We start from the raw sequence: 21,110 nt of genomic DNA, 5'->3' as shown, positions 1-21,110 counted from the left end.
TTAAACCATTCAGGAAACCCCTCTTGCCTTGTCACATGGTCAGAACAACCAGATATCCTGGCCTGATAGGGAAGTTGTGGTCCAACGTCCCCAAAAATAAGAGCACCGTGAACTATCGACCCTGCCAGACAGGATGAGTTTTCAAAAACATCAAGCCATCTGCTTCTGTAACCGACACTTGCTTTGTGATTTTCGCCTTTATATACTCTGCACTTCCCTACCCGGGCACTCTCTCTCTCCCCTCTCCCCACCGGAGTGTGGTTGGAGAGTCCCTTGCATGCATAGACAATAAAACCTCTTGATTTTTCATGAGAGCTGGCTCCTTGGGGTCTTCATCACAATGGTGATCTTACATTTGGAGGCCCCAGTGAGATCTGCCCCCCCCCTCGCTGAGGGCAGCCCCAACGGCCACAAAGTGTCTCTTGGGGTAAGTACAGCCATTCCTTTTAGTTTCATTTTTGTGATCGATCGTTCATCTTAACTGCCCCAAATCACTTCTGACCCGTACCTTGCGATCCTAATATAGGGCAGTTTCTTTGGGGGATGCCCCAAAAGGATTCTCTTGGGAGTCCATTTGTCCCTCAGACTCCCAGTTTTTTAGGAGGGGTCTCTTTGCCCTCTCATTGGTGGTGGATTCACCGATCTCATGTGAGTGTGACCGGCCAGAACGTGTGGTGTATTTTGTCTTGTTGGTGTTCTCTGTTGTCTCAGTCTTTGTTCTCGTCTCTTTTGTCATGGGACAAAGTGTCTCAACCCCTCTTTGTGTTACTCTAGACCGTTGGTCAAAATAAGGGAACTATAATAACCTAAGGCCCCCTAACTATCATGCCATGAAGCCTGTTCTGTATAAGCCTGCCTGCTGCTTTCCCTCCTTTTCCGCCTTCAAATCTAACTAGGTTAAGTTTTAACTTCCTAAAAGGCCATATAACAAAGGTCTGAGGTAATAGCTCCTGACAACCCCCTTCTCTACTGGGTAGTCAGTCACAAATTGTATTAATTGCATTAGATTGTAATAGCTTCATTTGTATCATAACAATACCTGTAAGGATTGATATGTTAATCAATGCTCTCCTGTGTAAAGAATTGTAAAATCTTACCTAATTGATATGTTAACCATTGTTGCCCTCTACAAATAACAGTTGTAAAAGGTGCTAAAGTAAGGTAACCAAGGTTGTTAATTGCCGTTTCAGCTTTGTAGTGCATCACACCCCCATCCCCTTCCTTACATTGTGTGACCAGCAGCTGTTTGTGGATTTACAAGATAAAAGCCCTGACTTTTAGCTGTCAGGTGTGCAGTCTCCAAATTGGCTCCTGGAGGCTGTGTCACCAGGCCTGGAAATAAAGGCTTTGCTTCCCTAATTTTAATTTCTTGCTTCCTTGAATTTCATACCGGGATCTGAGTTATCACATTTGGGGGCTCGGTCTGGGATGAGAGCAAGACCACAGACTCATTTCTGAACATCTGAAAGTAAGTACTCTGGAGGGTTTGTTTGGGCCATGGTAAATTTGTAATTTGGACGGGATGCCCTCAATTTGCCAGTGGGAACCCCCCGAGGACAGAGTCATTTGGTTCTTTTTTGGACAAATTCCATCCATCTGAGACTCTACCCCGGGTGGGGAACCGCTCCATTAGGAAGGGGACACCTTTAATTTGGGGAGTGAAACCTCCCGATGACGGAGTCAATTGTTTTTGCCATTTGTGACTCTGCCCTGGGTGGGGAACCGCTCCATTGGTTAATTTGTTAATTCCTCCAGATCCCAAAATTTGACTAATTTTTGAGCAAAGGCCATTTTGCTGCAGCTTGTCTTGTCTTATACGTCTGTTTGTATGTCCATTTGTTCTAATTTTTCTCCTTTTGGTTACTCCAAATCTAACTGAACATTCTCTCCTAGGAACCCCTTCTACGAGCCCAAAATGGACTACAGGATTTAGATAATTATGTTCAGAGTTTTTGTAATTTAGAATTGTTTGCCTGTTTAAATTTGTTGCTAACTTACGGGCGTGTTGCCCATTTCTGTTGCAGGATCCATATGGCTTATTAGATTCAAGGTTCATAGTAAGAATTATTTCCTTTAGCTCACCAAACTATGCATGAAGCAACCTTTTGTTTGTGTGTTTAATATGTAAGTCTTCACCTTGTTTAATATGTAAGTCTTCAATTGATTGCTTGCAAGCTCAGCATGCCTTTTAAAAAGAGTATTTTTCTTTCTGGTTAAAATGTAAACATATGTGCACATATACATGTATATTTATGGTTTTTAAGAATCATATCAACTTTACCAAGTAAAAACCAGGTAGTACTATGTTTGAGCCAGTTAAAAGGCTACAGTTTTAATTTTAAAAATACAGCATTATTTAAAAAATTATGTGGTAAAAACACATAAAATAATTAAGTATGTTTTAGACTACTAAAAGGTGACTTCAAGGGTTTTGTTAAGAGTTTTGATGTTGTCTGAGAAGCGAGAGGAAAGGTAATTGACTAGTAATAGTAAAAAGAGGAGACAAAATAAAAGTGTTTTGTCTTCAAGTAAAAATGTCTGGCTGTGCCAGAATGTGAAAAAAAAAAAAAAAAAAAAAAAGATAAAAGCTTAGCTTGGGTGGTATATTGTAAATTGTAGAAGGCTCAAAAAGATGTGAATTTTATTTGTCTTGGTTTATAGTACTACAAATAACAGGTTTGACCAGAAGAAAATGTGTTCAGAATTTGACAGTATTAGATCAGTTTTGGTAGAAGTATTCATAAGATTGTACTTTGCTGCAAAATGTTTCCATTGAAATGAGATTATAGGTAATACTAGAGATAAGATACATGTGCTATAAGTATCTGCATTGGTGTAAATATCTGGGAGATTATGCAGCACAACTTTGTTACCTATAAAAAAGTCCTTTTTTGTTAAGAATATAATTTCAGTAAAATGATGGCCTGCTTCGTGACATCCTGGGAGAAAAAGAATAAGCAATGTGCCATCCAAATGAAGCCGGCTCTCTGATCCAGAGTGCCAAAACCATGTTCTCCTTTTGTCCGACCCCGATTGGACATCCAGAGGTAAGGAGATTTCCCAGTATCACCAGTTGTTCTCTTTGCAACTCAGTGGGCCCCACATGTTAGACAAAAATTGCAAAGGTTTGAGAGGTTTCAGGGAATGCCCCTCAGCCAATTAATAGAGATAGCATAAAAGGTCTTTTAGAACTGGAAAATTTACAAAAAGCTATGAACAAAAAAATAACCAAGGTGTTAGAATTCCTCTATGAGAAAAAATTCTTAAAAAACAGATGAGAGTTTCTGGGGGCATTTGGATGCTGTATGCTAAATGTTACTGAAAAGCTCACCTCTATATGATTCCTATAAGGGAGAAACTCAAAACACTGAACTGCACTGATAAATGTGAACAGGCATTCCAGCAGCTCAAGCGGGCCTTGACAGAGGCCCCAACCCTGGGGCTCCCTGATGTTACCAAGGCGTTCACCTTGTTCATAGACAAACTCAAGGGCATTGCCAAAGAAGTCCAAACACAAGACAAGGGCCCTTGGAAGACGCCTATAGCCTACCTCTCCAAAAGACTTGATCCAGTGATAGGAGTATGGCCCCCTTGCCTAAGAATACTAGCTACTGTGACAATGTTACTTAAGGAGACGAAGAAACTCACTTTGGGCAAGTGATTTCTGTGGTAACCTCTCACAGTTTAGAGACTCTTATCAAAACCCCTCCTGGAAAAAAAAGGGGGGGGGGCTTTTGAATGCTAGAATTCTACACTGTCAAGCCCTGTTTCTAGACCCAGAGTCAATGATATTCAAGACTTCTTCAGCTTTAAACCCAGGCACCCTTATGCCTGATGATGACCTGGAGGAAAAAAAGACACCTCTCCATGAGTGTGCTGACATCCTTAAACTGAGCAGAACCTACGGGCTGATCTTACCAACCAGCTTTTGGGACAACTATTTTATCGATGAAAGCAGCTTCATCCCGAATGGCAAATGAATGGCCAGGGCTGCAGTGACCACCAAAAAGGAGGTACTCTGGGTTAAGCAGGTAGAACCTGGCACCTCTGCCACAAAGGCGGAGCTTGTTGCTTTGACTGAGAGGCTAAAACTAGCCATGGGAAGGAGGGTAAACCTTTTTAACTGACAGTAGATATGCTTTTGCTACTGTACATGTACATGGAGCTGTCTATCAGAGCAAGGTCTCTTAACCTCAGCTGGGACTAAGATTAAAAATGCTCCACAGATTCTAGACTTGCTGACAGATGTCTGGTTGCCTCAAGGAGATGCTATTACTCATTAGAAGACTCCCAGACAGGAGATGACACTGTCACCTTAGGTAACAGTTTGGCAGATCAAGGCGCTCAAAAAATAGCAACCACATCAGAGGGGCCAATTAAGAAAGTAACTGCTCTGATGCTAGTCCCTCCAACCTTGTCAGAACCAGTCTACACAAAAAAAGGACCTACAGTTAGCAACTCAACTAGGAGTAAAGTCCCCCATCCCTGGGGGCTGATACCAGTTACCTGATAAACAAGTACTGTTACTGGAGGCACTAGGGTGGGAGCTGTTACACTGGGCTCGCCAGACTACTCGTTTAGAGAAAACTAAACTTGTGGAATTGTTCAGAACTTGGTTTTTTATTCCAAAATTCTGCAAACTGACCACCTCCTTGAGCTCCAGATGCCCACAGTGATTGTTAGTCAACTTAGCCAAGAGCTCTATGCTGGAGACCACCCGACATTAAAAAATAGTTCCAGGAGAACATTAAAAAGTAGACTTCATGGCATGGTAAAGCCTGATTTACAGGGGTACTGCTATCTCTTGGTATTAATAAACACTTTTACTGGCTGGGTGGAGGAATTCCCTACTAAGTCTGAGTCAGCCTTAGTGGTAGTTAAAAGGCTATTGTATGAGATCATACCTTGATTTGGCCTCCCACTATCAATGGGGACTGATAATGGCCTGGCTTTCATAGCCTGGGTCACCCAAAAGTTAGCCCAGGCATTAAAAATTAATTAAAACTCCAGTATGCCTATCAGCCACAAAGCTCAGGACAAGTAAAATGTATTTACCAAAGTCTCAAGGACATTTTAGCTAAGCTATCTTCAAAAACTGGTGATAATTGGGTGAGCCTTCTTCCCTTTGCACTAAGAGCTAGATGTACCCCATATGTTTCTGGAATTTCCCCCATTGAAGCCATGTTGGGAGGCCCTTGCCATTGGTTCCAAGATTGCCAGAAAATAAACTAGCTAAAATAACTAATCAAGATCTCATTAAGTCCTGACAGACTCTCCAACCCATGTTGACTTCAATCCACCAGCTGTTTAGACTAGACAAAAAAACCTGGATCTGCCTTCAGAGACACCTCTCAAGGTGCCAATCAAGCCAGGGACTCCAGTCTTGGGGCAATGTCACCACCGTGACTCTCTCAAACCCCGCTGGGAAGGACCTTTCACCATGGTGCTCAGTACCCCCACTGCCATCAAGGTAGCAGAAAAAACTGCATAGATTCACTACACTCACGTAAAGCCACTGGAAACAGTGGACAACGAAGGACTTACTCAGTAGACTACATAGCAGACTGGTAACCCCTTAAAGTTAAAATTGACTAAGATTATGCTGGTCATGAACTTTTTTAGCTTGCTTGCTTTGATTTTAATAACATTGATGCCGATGGCATCAATAACATTGATGCATGGCGGTTTTGGTCCCCCTGTAAGCAAAGAACAATTGTTAAGATCTTTATGTGGGAGCTTCTGTTATTGTGGAGGGGGCTATATTACTAAAGGTAAAGACACCAACTGGGGGGAATTATACATACAATAGGAAACAAGTATCGAGATCCTTCCCACACAAATGAGAAACTGTATACATACAGTCTTTCGGACAGATTGTGAGTGCAAGTTAACATTCCTTGTAGCTATACCCTCAGGTACAGGGGGTTTGACTAAAAGGTGGATGTAAATGATAAAGCCCCTGTGTGATACCTAACAAAGGCAGTCAGTGAGGGCCATGCCATCAGAATTGTTCTTAGTATTCAAAAATGCATTCCTACTGCTATGACTCTGTACAAGAATGTATAGCATAGATAGCAAAACTTACTTCACTGCTGAGCTTATGAGGACAAAGGCTAAAAGGGTTAAAGGTGATTGGTTGACATATTTGACAGTGATAGGAAGTTCTATGTATGCCCAAGCCTCATGTCTTAACATGGTTGATAATCAGTGAGCTGGAGCATGGTGGCCCTATACATGTGTCTGATAGGGGCAGGCCACAAGATAAGATCCACAAAAAAAAAAAAAAAAAAACAAACTCTGGTGGTTGAGGAACGAGTAAAGCTGCTAATAAAAATAAGCTGCATAAATCGTGGGGAGTTGGTCTGGACGCTCAAACTTATGATATTCTAGAGGTCACTCATAAAGCCTTAAATGCTTCCAACCCAAATTTGGCTGAAGAATTGCTGGTTATGCATGGCACAGGGCTCCCCCATACCCCTTGCCATCCCCAACAGTGTTTCTCTGGCTACACTGGAGAAACAAGATTACTTAAATTTTAGTGCTGGTCCCCCCTTTAGAGTACAACCAGTAGACTTCAAGGACTCTCTCTGTCTCCAAGGAGGTCTTCATAACGATACCTCCAACTTTGATGTGGAGTTCATCACATTTACTAATTTTAGTTCCATAGTTAAGCAGACTACCTCCTTTATACTGCCAAAGGACAAGTATTTATTTGTGGAGGAAATATGGCCTATAATTTCCTCCCAACTAACTGGATAGGGATATGTGTAACAGCTGTCCTGTTGCCTGATATAGAGATCCTACCCGGGGATGAGCCTGTCCCCATTCCTAGTTTAGATTACATCACAGGCCACTCAAAGAGGGCAATTCAATTTATTCCTTATTGATAGGCTTAGAGATATCAGGAGCCTTAGGTCTGGGGGCAACAGTAGTAGGGGTTTTTGTCCAACCTTCCAACCAGATTGTTAGTGATATACAGAAATTATCTAGTACCATTCAGGTCATTCAAGAACATATAGACTTGTCAGCTAAAGTAGTTGTCCAAAATAAGAGGGGACTAGACCTACTCCTCCTAAAGGAGGGCAGCCTATGTGCCACTCTAAAAGAAGAGTGCTGTTTTTATGTTGACCATTCAGGCATAATAAAAGATGCCATGTCCAAACTCAGAGAAAATATCAAAACTAGAGAAAAAAAATACTCTTTGGGGACATCCTTCTCTTCCCTATGGCAAGGGCTAGTTCCTTATGCTGTCCCCCTCCTAGGCCCTTTAGCTGCTTTGCTCTTATTCCTTACCATTGGCCCTTGCGTTTTAAACAAGATTACACATCTGGTGCGATCCCAGGTCTCCCAGGTAAAGATGATGGTCTTAGGATACCAATATGATCCAATACCTACTAATAATCTCTAGGATTAGAGATCCTCACAAGAAAAGGGGGAAATGAAGTGTTAAAACATCCAGAAAACCCCTCTTGCCTTGTCACATGGTCAGAACAACTAGATATTTTGGCCTGATAGGGAAGTTGTGGTCCAACATCCTCAAAAATAAGAGCATTGTGAAATATCGACCATGCAAGACAGGATATGAGTTTTCAAAACACCAATGCCATCTGCTTCTGTAACCAATGCTTGCTTTGTGGTTTTTGGCTTTATATACTCTGCACTCCCTTACCCGGGCACTCTCCCCTCTCCCCACTGGAGTGCGGTCAGAGAGTCCCTCGCATGCGCAGACAATAAAACCGCTTGATTTTTCATGAGAGCTGGTTCCTTGGGGTCTTCTTCATGATGGTGATCTTACAAAATCAGCCATGCTTACCCATATGGCTACTTCCTCTTTTTTTCCCTGAATACAACTTCCTCATTCCTTTTCCAGAGGCCCAAAGAAAATTCCTATCAGCTCCTTGCATGACATCAATGTTAGTGCCAGGAACCACATAGAGCAAAATTTCACATATTCTCCATAATCCCATAATCAGTCAGAAAAAAAGGCAAACCCTTGGTGGCTGTAGGCTCCCCTCCACATTCTTTAAATGGAAAGGACACTTTTACTTTTTCTTATATTCTGCTTCTCTATTGGGCCACAAAATCCTAACTGATAAGATTATATAGTACATCCAAAAGATGAGAAGTATAAAACAAAAGAGGCCTTTATTCTGAGAATGCGAAGAGAGAAAACAAAAACCCCCTAACCATTGGAGTCAGGCTTTCTCTCTCATGGACTCATGGCATGGGGGCATATAAGCAACCTAGGTTTGGGGTGGAACCTGAGGGGGCATTAGGGATGCACACGTAGTCCATTGGTCTTTGTTTGGCACCATAGGTAAATTCCTAGGTGCAGGGAAGTTGGAGTCACAGGTAATTTCCTAGGGGTGGGGGAGATAGGAGCTCCTTGGTTCTGCCTCACTGGCTACAGTGTCCTGTCTCAGCCAAAACTCTTTCAGTAACAGTACTGATTCTTGTGTATCTATGAAGCTAATTTATCTCTTCAATAATTCTCATGTTAAATGCCACGAGGACCCAATGGAAATTAATGCAGTGGGCTGTTGCTTCACTCTATCAGTGTCAATGCAGGAAGTTTAATCCTAAGATAAAAATAAATCTTCATATAAATTTCAAAACACAAATATGCATCAAAATACAGCCAACGTCCTAGAGACCTACAGACAGCTTTCAATAATATAATAGATGCTTTCTAGAAACTGACAAAATACACAGTTTTTCTAATGAAAAATTGTGTAGAAACTTTTCTGAACAATTATAGGTGAATCTTCTCTTTAATAAGATATAACCTACTGCAATGGCAATGTCTAGTTCTTGCTAAATAATACACTCAAACCAATTATTTAACATTTATAATGACTGATGTATACAATTTTAGATATTGCCAGGACTACAATCACTGTGATTTGTATTAATCACTTAAAACTGCAGGAGAAGGAGCAAATTTCAGACATTATATAGTATAGTCATGTTAATTTGGTTCAGGTTAATGGTATAGGGTAATGAAACTCCTTACCTACTATATGTCCAGTATGCGTTTGTGTTCTCTAAATTTAAAGAATGGATTTTAGGAATGATGGAGTTTAAGAATGGAACAAATTTACTGGGAGAAGGAAAGCTTCTGAGAGACAGAAGGTGTCCTGAGTGGGTTGCCAATGACTCTGTCTTTTTGAGGAGCTTGTACAGAGTTAAACCATGAGGTCAGATGGGTCACAGTAGGGAAAAAATAGGAATTTTGAACATTAGCATAAGGCGGGATAAGACTGTGGTCAACCAATAAGGTTAATTTCACAGGTAAAATTGATTAAATTGGGAGCAAATGGGAGAGCAAGTCACATACTAATTGGGCCTGTTTAAGAGCAGGGACACTTCCTGTAGGGGGTTGAGATGGGGACTCTTGAGTTCCTCTGGGTGCTCAGAGAACTATTTGAAGTGTTGGTTCTTAGCACTTGGTTGTATTTCCTTTCCTGTTCTTTTGAGATTTGGCCCACAGCAGGAGGTTATTGTCTCTTCAAATGCTAGAAGCCATCTGAACTTATTTTCTGGCTCCATTGAGGGCCCAGCCCTGTTGTCACAGCCAGCTGAGTTAGTTAGAAATATACAGCCAGGGAGACAGGATCAGGTCCTAGAAGTGGCCAGCACAGCAGCCCAGACACCTTGCAACTATGGGGGAGCAGATACCTCTTGTTATAGGCCAGGCCTCAAGACAAAATATGTCTTTAAAAATGCAGATCAAGCAAGTAGCTTCATGCAAAGGTTTTGGAACATTTAGCAGATGTTTGATATTCAAATGGAAATAGGACAAGTATAATCTTGCCCTGTTTGATGTCAAATGCACAAAGTTTGTTGGCTCACAACATTAAGGAATGAAGTCACAAACCAAAAGAAGTTCAAAAAGCTTTCTGGGAAAAAAGAGAGAAGAATAGCCCTGGATTTTCAGGAGTGCTCTTCAGTGTTTAAGTCACAGACCTATTGTTAGGGGTCATTTATGCAACAAAGTCACAATGTGACTAGAGTGTGAGTCTCAAACTACAATCAACCTATAAGCTTGAGTGTGAGTCCCAAACTACAATCAACCTATAAGCTTGTAGTTAGTGGCTCAACTAATATTATTTAACCTGGGAAGAAGTCACCCAGAAAAAGGATGTTGAAAGAGCAAAGGCATTTTGTGGGAAAAATAGTCCAGTTGTTCTGGTCATTGAGTATGGTAATTGATGCCTATTTGGACTTCATGGAGGAAGTAGTGATAACTGTAGTACATTTCAAGCTATTGTTTTCTCTTCAAGAGGCATGTAGACATGGTCACTGCATCTTCACTTTTGTGTCTGGCTTTCTTCAGCTGAGCCTGTAGAGGGATTGTTGTGTTAGTATTTTATGTTGACACCTTTCAGGTTTCAATTCCTCTCTGACTGTATATCAATTTTTCTCTACGTTGACCTCCTGTAGTAAAATCACAATACCATTTGACTGGATAATGTGATGCTTATACATTTAATAAAATATTATTCAATAGAGGTCAGGGGTTTAGCTCAGCATGCAGAAGCACCTGCCTGGGAAGTGCTAAGTTGTTAGTTTGATCCCCCGTACTTAAAAAAAACAGTGTTTTAAACTGCAGAGAAAGAAAATAATTTCATTTGTGAAGATGTAGATTAATAAGAGTTTTAATTAAATATGTCAATGGTAAATTAAACATTGGTAATAGTCATATATAGAAGCTGAAAATGTTGGGCTGGGTTTTGAGCTTAGTGGTCAAAGAAATCTTTGAAAGCCTTTGCATGAAGCTACGTGCTTGCTCTGAGTTTAAGATTTCAATGAGTTTTTGGACCTCTTCATTCGAGCAAATTGCAGATTTATTGGAGGAAGGAGTTCACTGTTGTGCTATAGCACAATAGGTACCATTCCTAACTCTGTATTTATCACAGCTGCCAGGAAGCCACTACATGGCCAGCTGTCTGCTGCAACATCATTCCATAATTGCCAATTTAGATCAGCTTTCATTCAGCTCTATTATTTTTGTTTTCCTTTAATAGTCTTTCTCTTTCCCTTGGTTTTTTTACTTTTTTCATTTTTATTTTTTTGTTTTTAAAGATGTAGTCTCACTTTGTAGTTCTGGCTGGCCTTTCACTAACTTTGTAGGTTAGACTGTCCTTGAATACATGGCCATTCTCCTGTTTCAGCCTCTTTAATGCTGTGGAAAAGAGGTGGGCATCATAACACATGGGGTTTGTCATTTTCTTCCCTCCTTTTCAGCATTACTCTTTCATTTCAGGGGCACTGACATTTAATCCAGAGGTTTGCTTCTGTCAGTAATCTTTCTGCATGTTGAAGTGAGTTTGTGAACAACAGTACAGGAATCCAAGCATCCAGAGAATAAATTTGGAATTTAAATATTTGAGCTCAAAACCACTTTTATACAGACCCCCTTCCCCATTTCAGAATCTAAACAATTGACTCTGAACTGGAAAGTTTGGCATTTTTAAAAGAGAGAATCACAGAAGACATCCTGTTGGAAACAATTTAGCTAGAATCTTAAATTAATTTTTGGTTGACACCTGTATCCTGCTTTTTTTCTTAGCATGTTACTTTTTTTTACTTGGGTACAGCTCCTTTTGCTTTTCTCATGGAACTTATATCGTGAGTGATTTTTCATTTTCTTGGATCTAATACAGGGCACTAGATAAAAGCAGGGTGCAAGATGGCATCTGTTATGCCAGGCTACAATACAGCTGAGCTACAGTGTCAGGCCTCAATATTTTCTAGGGTCAAATGCACATAATGTTTGAATATTTCACTGTTTATGATGTTCATCCTTATAGTAAAGCATGATCTATAGTCAGGACAAGTGAAGCTCCCCAGGACTCTCATTGCTTTTCACTGGTCTTTTTCTCATCATCCTTAAATACAATACTCTCTGAATTCTTAATACTAATGCTCACATTTCATTCATATTCCTATCTGTGACATTTCCTGTTTCTGCAGTAGTGTATCCTGGCATCCAGGGCTCATAAGAGATAGAAACGCATCTTCTGATTCCCTACACTCCAAGGATGTTTTGTGTTATATTGGACACTTTTCCTTCAAGGGAATGGCAGTTAATGAATACATGTGTATCTCATGACTGTTTATTCAGGTTTCAAATAACACCAGGAATTCTTTCAAGTTTTATGTGCACACCTGTAATCCCAGAACTTGGGAGGCTGAAGTAGGATAATCAGTGTGAATTGACTGGACTAAGACGTGAGTCCGCAGTCAACCTGAACTGCATGGGGAAAACATGTCTCAAAGAAACAGAAAAAATATCCTATTATTGTGGATATCCTTGGGAAGAAGAACTCAAAAGTTTGAAACTCTTAAGATCATACCTATTATGTTTCATGTGGTGAGTATAAGAGACCAGTAAAACTACCTTCAAGGATATGGAGAAAACTCAAAAAAATCTTATTGCAAACTGTCATATAGATGTAATGCATTGCCCACCAAAGTACCACTAGGATAGCTCACAAACGTAGAGAGAACATTTCTAAAATTCATCTGGAAACAGAAATGCTCTAGATCATCAAAGACATTGCTGGGCAAGAAAGGCAAGTCAGGAAGTATCACAATTCCTGACTTGCTATAATACTAGAAAGCTACTATTAGAAAATCAGCATAGTTATGGCAGAAAAACAGACCTGAGAATGAACCAAAAAGACTAGAAGATGCAAATAGAACTCCAAACACACTCTGCTACTTTGTGTTTGACAAAGGAGCCAAACATGTTCACTGGAAGAGAGATAGCCTCTTCAATAAATGGTGCTGAAGAAAATGACTTTTCTCATACTGAAGAGTTAAACTGGAGACATGTCTATCACTATGAAAAAAACAAAAGTCAAGCTAGATTAGATCTAAATATTAAAACAGAAACACTAATGAGGCTTCATGAACAAAATACAAATTTTAAAGAATCAGCCACTGGGACCCCATCTTATTAAAAATATTTCTACATGAAAAGATATAACTAACAGAGTGAAAAGACAATGCACAGAATGGGCAAGGAATATCTTTCTTTTTATGATAATCTCTTCAATATCTTTTTCCAAAGTACTATAATTTTCAATATGTAAGTCCTTTACTTTCTTCATTAGGTTCTTTCCATGTATTTTGTTTTCTGGGAGACTATTGTAAAGGCTGTGGTTTCTGTAATTTCTCTCTTGGTGAGTTTGTTGATTGTGTACAGGAATGATATTGATTTTTGATTGTCAACTACATCCCCTGCTACATTATTGAATTTGGATATTAATTCTAGGACTGTTTTGGTGGAGTCTTTGGTATCTTCTATTTACAATATCATATCATCTGTGAATAATGATAGTTTAATTACTTTCTATTATATATTTATTCTTATTTCTCTCTTTTGTCTAATTGGACTGCCTAATGTTTACAGAGCTATATTGAATGGGAATGGTCATAGTAGTGATCCATGTCCTTTTCATAACTGTAAAATCAAATTTGTCAGTTATTCCCTATTTAGTATGATGCTGGAATTTTTTTCTCATTGTTTGATTTTTTTGTCTTTTTTTAAAATCAGTACTGATGACCAAACTCATGACCACACAATTGCAAGGCAGGTGCTTATGCTAGTGAGCTAAATCTCCAGCCATGTCATTGTTTGATTTTATCAGCTTGAGGTAAAGGTCATCTGTCATTATTTACTGTAGGCTTTTTATCACAAATCAGTGCTTGCTTTTATAAGAATCTTATTGTGCATTTATTGAGATGATCACCATGTGACTTTTGTTTTTGACTGTGTTGATATGACATTTAAATTTGTTGATTTGCATGTACTGAAACATCCCTGACTTCTTAGGATGAATCCAAGTTGATCAGGTTTTAAAATCTTCTTGATGATTTGCTACATTCACTTTGCTAGTATATTGTTAAGGATTTTTGCATCTTGTTCATTAGGAAAACTGTTCTATAGTTTATTTTTTCTGGTTGGGTCTTTCTCTGGTGTTAGTATCAGGGTAATACTTGCTTCCAGGAATGAGTTAGGGAGAACAGCTTCTCTTTCAATGTCATTAAACAGCAGTGGCCTTAAATTTTTTTCTACATTTATTGTAGAATTCAGCAGTAAATCCATCAGGACCTAGACTTTTTTATGTTGGTCATTTGCTTTTCTGTTGTCATTGTTTTTCTTTTTTTTAATTTTCTCATGAGATAGGCTCTCATTATTCAGTTCAGGTTGGCCTTGAGCTCACTTTGTAGCGTTGTTTATTCTTGAACTCACAACAATCCTTGTACCTCAGCCTACCAATTTCTGCACCACCATGCCCACCATCTGATAAATTTTTAATTAGATCTTCATTCTCATTGATAATCTGATAATATATTTTCTAGAATTTTTATATCTTATTGGATCAGATTTGGCATTTCATATGTTTCTAGGAATCAGTGCATTTCTATATTTTCTAACCTATGAAAGTATAAGCTTTGCAAGTAGATATTGATGATCTTCTGAATTTTCACAGCATCTGTAATTATTTTATTCTTCTGATTCCTCAGTGCATGGTTTTCAGTCTTTATTTTTTCTTTTATGATATTGTTGTCCAAGGGTTTATCCATTTTGTTTATTCTTTCAGTGAACCACCTCTTTGATTCATTAATTATTTGTATTGTTTTCTTGTTCTGCATTGCATGAATTTCTTGTCTGGTCTTATAATTTCCTCCCTTGTATGGGATTTGTGTTTGTCTTGCCATTCATCTGGAAGAATGAGATACAACACTGTGTTCTTTCTATTCCCTGATGTGAAATTTGACTACTATAAATTTAACTATTTGGATTTCTTTCATTGAGTCCCATAAGATACAGGATTTTGCATCTATGTTCTTGTTAGGTTGTAGATATTTTTAAGTTTCTTCCTTTATTTAATCTGCCACCCGTTGGATGTCTAGAAGAGTAATATTTAATTTCCATAAAGATATGCAGTTTTTGGAACTTCTTTTACCATCATTTCCCAATTTAAATACATGCTTAAGAATACTAGCCTTAGGCTGCAAAGCCAATCAAGTAATACAAAGATTAAGTTTTATTATAGCTCCATTGCTATCAACTCAGTATGTGCTCTAAACCAGTCAGACTGTTGGTGGTGGGAGGAGGTGACTGTGGTGCTCATCTCCCTGCCAATGCAATGGCTAGCTCACAGGAAGTGCAAGTTACTGTCTTGTTTTTCTTCAGAGAACCAGAATAGCTTCCAGAGAATCACAACATGGGCACATTGGCTAGGTTCCCCTATCATTCCCCATATGACATCCACCAGCTCACAGCAAGGCCATATTAGCTTTCTATTTCTCTTCTCAGGCATGGGATGGCTCTGGATTTTTTATTTTTTCTTCAGGATGACTTGGTGGAGACATATCATAAAACCTGCATATCTGTGTGTGTGTCCTACAGAAAATAATTCATATGTAGGTCATTGATTGGAGTGGAAATAATTGTCTTGAGGAAAGTTGTGTCATGTAAGAGGATTTGGCATTGGTGAACCAAAAAAAATACAGTGGAATATAACAGCTTTTGCATTCATGAATTGTCTTAAACAGGTTTGATACTTTTTCTTTTTCCTCTCATCATAAAACAATACCAGATTTCAGTGCTGAGTCTTAAAACAGATACATTTTATGTTTCATGTTGAAGTCTTTTCCTAGAAAACAAGATGCCAAAAAGGTGTACCAAAAAGACTCTAAGAAATGAGAAACACAGCATGGTCTTCAGGGCTGCTGGAGGAGAGAGATCCTTGGCAGAGCTCATCACTCTTCTAGCCAGCTGGCCAACCTCATGCAGGCAGGAGTTGAGTGGAAAATGGAGGAAACCTGAACAGGATCTTGGGAGAGGTTCAAGACCCACTCCAAGCAACAGACGATGGTAACTGCAGAGAACTATCCCACAGAAAGTGTCTAGGTGGCCTCAATGTGGCCTATCTTGCCACTTGAGGCATCTCTTGATTCTCAGTTCAATCATGCCTGTGCCACATCACAGCCCTGCATGAGTATTCAGCTTCAATGGCTCCAACATGTCCCCCCTTCTTGTTTGGTTGATACACAGATGGGTGTCCTGCTGAAGATGTAGAAGTTGTGTTAGAGCTCCGACCACTGCACAGTCCATCCATCCATAATGGTTGTCAGTTACCAGCATAGATAGCAATTGTTAGATGATGTTAGTGATATGAGATTCACCTACAAACAATATTTTAGACAATATTTTAGAATATTTTAGAATTGCACTGTACCTCCCAAGTCCAGACTTTTCTGCAGAAGGTTCAAGATCAAGCTAACATAAGGATTACACTAAGGACAATGGGTTCGTTACTTCCTATCAAGGCCAGCTCTTATAACCATGCATAGCTCCTCATATCTCTTCTATCAGTGTCTGCCACCTGGAAGAGTCATGGCCATTGCTTGACCATGTTGATTTCTGTGAAAACTTAGGAGATTTTTCTGGTGACTCGTGACTCTCCTTAAGCACACCTTGCATCAAAGGTCACTTTCCTTTTTGGTCTCATCATCTTTCTGATCAGAATACTAGGTACTTACTGGTTATCTTCTGATGATGAAAGCAGGATTTCTTTTACATCCTGAGTCTCCTCCAAGCTTGAAGTGCTGTGGACAAAACATTGGCTATCCATTTAGCCCATTTGTGTCTCTCATTTTTGGTCCTAAACCTTAGCTGTTGGACATCCAGAAGAAAAGATTGATCACAATACAATACATTAGAGGCAGTAAGCTTAACATTACTGTTTTATCTAAACATGAAACACCTTAGAACATTAAGTGAAATGTATTTTCTACTATCCATGGATATTTTAACATTTGAATACCTACAGTGTTAACAGTGACATATTTTACATAGCAAATCGAAATCAGAACCGTACATGTTATTGTATTATGACATCCTTGCAATAATCTGAATTTCTCTTTTGACATAAAATATCCATTTTAGTCAAGCACCCTTATCAAATACCCAAGAAGTCTCTTATGTATCATTGACCAATTTATTGACCTTTAGTGGAATGTGAACCTCACAAGTCTTTGGGATTAGGAGAGGTATGAACATGGAAAAAAAGTCTGCTCCCATAAGCAATCCCCATTTTACAATCTTGGAGGCCTATGCCTTCAGAAATATGAATATATCAAATACATCATCAATTTGACAACAATAAACTGTCATGGGCCCATTTCATAATAAAATATATCATTTACTAAAAAGAGTACACCGATGAGTATTTGTTGTTCATCATTGGCATTTGGTGGTGATGGAGCAGTGCTTGCTGCAGCTCTCCACAGAAAAGTGACTATTGCTGCAGTAAACAGGAATATGCATGAATCACAGCAATGGGTCCTTAGATCTTTGAGTATGAGACCCACTAAAGGAAGCACTGCACTTAGTGGACTTACTATGTTTAATCATTTGAATACTTTGAACACTGACTTCAGTAGTGGTTGAAATACTTGCTTACATTTCCACCAACAAAGTTAAATAGTTTCCTGATGTCTCATGAGTGTTCTTTTGATCTTGTGGTGATTTGTCTCTGCAATGAGATGGTGTACTGATTTGCATATCTCTATTGTGCATAAATGTTCAATAGTTCTTCAGCTATTTCTTGACAATTTGTACCTGTTCTGAAAAGTGTGTATTCATTTCAAATTTCTATTGGATTTACATGTTAGCTGTCAAGGAGTAACATGCAATCTTCTCCTATCCTGTAGATTGTCTCTTCGTCTTTTTTTCTTTGACTTTTTGTTTGTTTGTTTGTTTTTTGGCTTCTTCATTTGTGCACGAGTTTTAAATTATTATAGAATCATTTATCATGCTTTATTGCCCTATCTTATTTCCTATAAAAAGCACCAGCAATAGCATTGTAAAAAAGTTTTGATAATGCCTCCACTTTCAGAACCTAGAATGCCTGGCTCATTCACGTTTCACTATGTTTTACTCAAATACGGGCATATTTAAGACTGCTGCACAAATTACCCTGAAATGCACATTTCCTGGTCCAAAAAAAATGAAATCATAATTTTCATGATTCAGCTATCCTATTTACATTTATATTCTTGACCTAAACTTACCTGTTTCCTTAAACTTCAAATGCAGGTATAAAAACACCTACCACACATTCTGCTAAATCACCTAGCAAAATTGCTTCACAAAGTCAGCTTCAAAGCTGTGATTGTTCCATCTCATCCTCTGCTGATGCTGTGATTAAAAGAATCACACTTAGCCTAAGGCTTTATACATAAGTCCTTACCAGAGCAATTATTTAAATAAAAGACCTAAGAGATCGCTTGCTGTGGCCCACTTGCTTGGACAGTTCATATAGCTCACCTCTTCATCAGTGATTCAGTCTTGCTCTACTGCTCTCCTTCTGAATCAAGAATAAACAGGGAAAGGAACCCCTCCCTGCAAGAGTGGATCCCAAATGATGGACTGTAGTGCAGACTTCTGGAGCTGAATGTCTTCTACAGTGCGGATATCCACCGAGGAGTGCTTGTACCAAAGAGATTTACCTCAGGCTTTTTATTTCTAATTTCATTTGATTTCAAGGATAAAAATAAACTAAAACTAAATTTCAAAACATGTTAATCAGGGGACAGCAATGGTAAATACTTTGTACACTGTAATCCCCAGATCATTCAGCCAGAGCACAAGACATTTGTATTCAATTCTCCAAACAATACTGTAATGGGCAGCTGAGTTAGTCAAATAATGTTGGCAGTGAGACAGGGCTAGGTTCTCCAAGGATCCCATGCAGAAGCCCAGATACCTTGAACTATAGGGAAGGCAGACACTTCCTGCTAAGTGTCAGACTTCAGGACAAAGGATTAAGCAAATGTATTCACATTGTAAGGATTGATATTTGAAATGGTTCTCTAGCACTCTGAGGAAGTCAGCAGTTACCATTCAACTAAAGCCTGATATTCCAAATAATTCCTATCATCCTGGTGAAGTCGAGTCACCTTCTGAAACCCTTAATTGAAGAGTCACTACTGCATAAAAATGCCTACTTTCTGTGTGACAGGCTTCCCCATTTGATCCCAATTTAAACACTTTTACCTGAACTATTAATTTTATTGGCTCCCATATTTCTGTCCCATCTTATGTTTATCAGCCTTGTGAGCTCCCAGTATTCCCACCTTAAATCCATCCCACAAAATGATTTTACTCTATAGAAGTCCCTAGAAAAGTCAGTCTTTGGCAACCCACTCAGGACCCCTTCTCTCTCTCAGACAGCTTTCTTTCTCCCAATAAATATATTCTACTCTTAAATTCTGTTGTTCCTAAAATTTATGCTTTAATTTTGAGAGCACAAACTCACACCAGACATAGTAGATCAGGAGTTTCTTTCCCCTGTAGCAACACCATTATAAATTTTTCTCTTTAGTGAACTCAGATAAATGAGTAGTAGTTTTTGTTCTATAATGTTGATCTCACCTCTTCAGGGTACTCTCATTGAAGGCCTTTATGCCTGCATTTAAGTGCTGCTTCTGTTTTCTGAAAGTGAACTGATCTGTAATTTTGGTTATGGTATCTACAATTTATTAAGGATATGACTCAAAATATTTCTTGTGAATGGTTACCACCAGCATTGGAGGAAGACAGATAACAAAACTTTATTTTCATTTTGTCATTGAAACTGAGGGATGTACTTGAAAGAGTTTTGCACTAGAATAACAGGTATGTGTAATACTGAATATTGACAGAGTTGGTGTTATTCATCTCAAGTAAGAAATCAGAAGCCAAATTTAACTTCATGCTTACCCTAAGAACTACTCAATTTTCAGTGAAGATCTTCTGACTTGTAAATCCTATTGGCACCTTGTATCATGCCAATCACTTGCACAATCTTTCCATTCTCCTCTGATCAACACCACACAGAAAATCCTTCATGCCTAATTATGGATATTCCTGCAGCACAACTTCTATTTAGGGATTCTATTTTACTCCACTTAGTAAAGTCCATTGCAGAGAATTTCTATAGATAAACAATGTATATTATCAGCCAAGCTGTTAAATCAGCTGTTAATTCAGAGATGACACGCCTATTCCTTTCCATTCAGAAGGATATCATGTGTATAGATCCATGCAAGTGCATAAATTTTGGCATTTTTCAATGAGGGTTTCAGAGGCAGGTGATTCTGGAATTTGTCCTTAGCAAGCTCACTTTACACTGCCCTTGATAACACTTTCATATCTGCTTCATTTTTCTCAGAATTCAAAAATCCATCTCACAAACAGTCTGTGAGCAGAGGTGTCACATAAATAATTATGTTCAAAATTATTTTGCATTGTTCTCTGTGATGCACAGGAGTTCAGCAAGTGTTTGAGAAGCCTTCCTCCATTGAGGCACATCACTACACATCTTCAAATACTCAGTACCTTTGCCAACACCTGTCATGAAGATGGAAATAAAAGAACATACTATAAATTTAGGAGATCACTCTAAATACAAAAAAAAAAAAAAACAAGTTTAAGGAGAGCAGTTGCGGCTATGAGACCCTGTATCGCAGACATTTGTAAATATCAGACCCTCTAGGTCTGCTTCTCACAGCAATGAGATCAGAGACCTTCCTCAGTACTTTTGCAGCAGCTACAAAATGCATCAGAGTCAGGGTGTCCCCAAGCTCCTTCCCTCACTGAGCTTGTGTAGGTGCCAAGGCAGCAGAGAATTTCAAAGATGATACTGGAATCTGCTGCTGTCAAACTGAAGATAGAGTCACTCTTGCAACCAGAAAGAGGCAACGTGCACAATTGATGACCCACAGCCAATGCTGGAGGACCTCAGGATCTGAAGCTAACTAAATACCTGAGGATCGAGAAACAAGTGCTTCTAACCACTTGTAACAGGTTTAGGCCATTTGCACACTATTTCTGGGCTCCCATCCACAACATCAGCATTATATGGCTCAAAGATCTCCTAACCAGGCCACATGACATTGAAACCACTAAATGAGATCCAGCAAACATTCTGCTCCAGTACTGTGCTCACAACAGGTCAATAATGCCCAGATAGGAAGACCTAAGAGACCGCCTGCTGTGGCCCACCTGCTTGGACAGTTCATATAGTCCACCTCTTCATCAGTGA

At 39.1% G+C, this 21,110-nt stretch overlaps 1 long non-coding RNA gene across 2 annotated transcripts; it reads left to right on the top strand.

Annotated features, from left to right (window-relative positions):
* The first annotated feature begins 237 nt into the window (after window positions 1-237).
* Window positions 238-19,294, top strand: LOC134474613 (uncharacterized). Of its 2 annotated transcripts, none has more exons than XR_010045483.1 (2): window positions 238-427; window positions 2,900-19,294. It is a non-coding gene; the product is annotated as an uncharacterized LOC134474613 (long non-coding RNA). The 2 variants fall into 2 exon arrangements; XR_010045482.1 differs by having other exon boundaries at window positions 238-1,468.
* The last annotated feature ends 1,816 nt before the right edge of the window (window positions 19,295-21,110 follow it).

Source organism: Cavia porcellus, unplaced genomic scaffold, assembly GCF_034190915.1.
Source record: "Cavia porcellus strain 051 isolate PalLab524CR breed Dunkin Hartley unplaced genomic scaffold, mCavPor4.1 scaffold_34, whole genome shotgun sequence".
Lineage (NCBI taxonomy): Eukaryota > Metazoa > Chordata > Mammalia > Rodentia > Caviidae > Cavia > Cavia porcellus.
Note: the sequence above shows the minus strand (reverse complement) of the source record. Positions and strands in the feature narration are given on the sequence as shown.